This window comes from Anarrhichthys ocellatus, unplaced genomic scaffold (genome assembly GCF_004355925.1).
Source record: "Anarrhichthys ocellatus isolate YVR2014 unplaced genomic scaffold, GSC_Weel_1.0 scaffold4539, whole genome shotgun sequence".
Classification (NCBI taxonomy): domain Eukaryota; kingdom Metazoa; phylum Chordata; class Actinopteri; order Perciformes; family Anarhichadidae; genus Anarrhichthys; species Anarrhichthys ocellatus.
The window spans coordinates 3,091-4,517 of record NW_022284513.1 but is presented as its reverse complement, the minus strand read 5'-3'; positions in this window follow the sequence as shown (position 1 = coordinate 4,517).

The following is a 1,427-nucleotide window of genomic DNA, read 5'->3' as shown; positions in this document are numbered from 1 at the left end:
GAGGAGAGGAGAGAGCAGAGGAGAGGAGAGGAGAGAGCAGAGGAGAGGACAAACTGAGAGGACAAACAGAGAAACTCGCTAGAAAGAAACAGGAAGTAACAGAGAGCAGAAGTACAAGTGATGAGATGGGGGGAGGAGGGGGGGGGGGGGGAGGATGTAAAAGCCTGGAGAATCCATTTAGAGGTTGGCCTGCTGATAAGTAATGGACCTGAAGACTGTGAGGAGAGGAAAGGGGAGAAGAGGAGGAGAGGAGAGGAGAGGAGGAGAGACTGAAGGAGAGGAGATTAGAATGGACCCTTTCAGAATAAAAGCCTCCAATCTCCAGTCAGTGAAGTGTCCTAACAGAGGATTATTATTATGTATTTACCATAGATTCTATGGATTATTGATTATTGACATCACCAAAATGGTCCAATCAGGTACCGGTCTGTCCTCTCAGTGAACAGGAAACAGTTACTAAATAAAACACAAATCTGATTTTGTTCATTCAATAGATCTCAACTCTGAGTCATTCACTGAAACTCACTGTATGTCCATTCACACACAGGTAGGAGGGTAGAGTCATATAGAGTGTGAGGGTGTATTTGTGTGTGTGTATGCGTGTGTGTGTATTTGTGTGTGTGTATGCGTGTGTGTGTATTTGTGTGTGAGTATGTGTGTGTGCGTGTGCGTGTGAGTGTGTGTGTGTGAGTGCGTGTGTGTGTGTGAGTGCGTGTGTGTGTGTGCGAGTGTGTATGTGTGTGTGAGAGTGTGAGTGTGTGTGTGAGCGTGTGAGAGTGTGTGTGTGTGAGTGTGAGTGTGTGTGAGTGTGTGAGTGTGAGAGTGTGAGTGTGTGAGTGTGTGTGCGAGTGTGTATGTGTGTGTGTGTGAGTGTGAGAGTGTGTGAGTGTGTGAGTGTGAGAGTGTGTGAGTGTGTGAGTGTGAGAGTGTGTGAGAGTGTGAGAGTGTGAGAGTGTGTGAGAGTGTGAGAGTGTGAGAGTGTGTGAGAGTGTGAGTGTGTGAGAGTGTGTGAGAGTGTGAGAGTGTGAGAGTGTGAGAGTGTGTGAGTGTGAGAGTGTGTGAGTGTGTGAGTGTGTGAGTGTGAGAGTGTGAGAGTGTGTGTGTGTGTTGAGAGCGATACGGTGGAAGCTTATGGTCGTTTCACTGACTCATTCTCTATTTCTGAAGTTTCCAAAAGGCTCTTTGAACAGCAGATAATAGATCAGAGCTGCAGGGTGAACACACCACCATCATCATCATCATCATCATCGTTATCATCTCACACACACACTCACACACACACTCCATCCACACGGCAGCAGTGTGTGTGTGTGTGTGTGTGTGGGCGCCAGCAGAGTGAAGATACACAACCAAACTCGAGAAGCAACGCGTGGGAGGCAAACACACACACACACACACACACACACACACACACACACACACACACA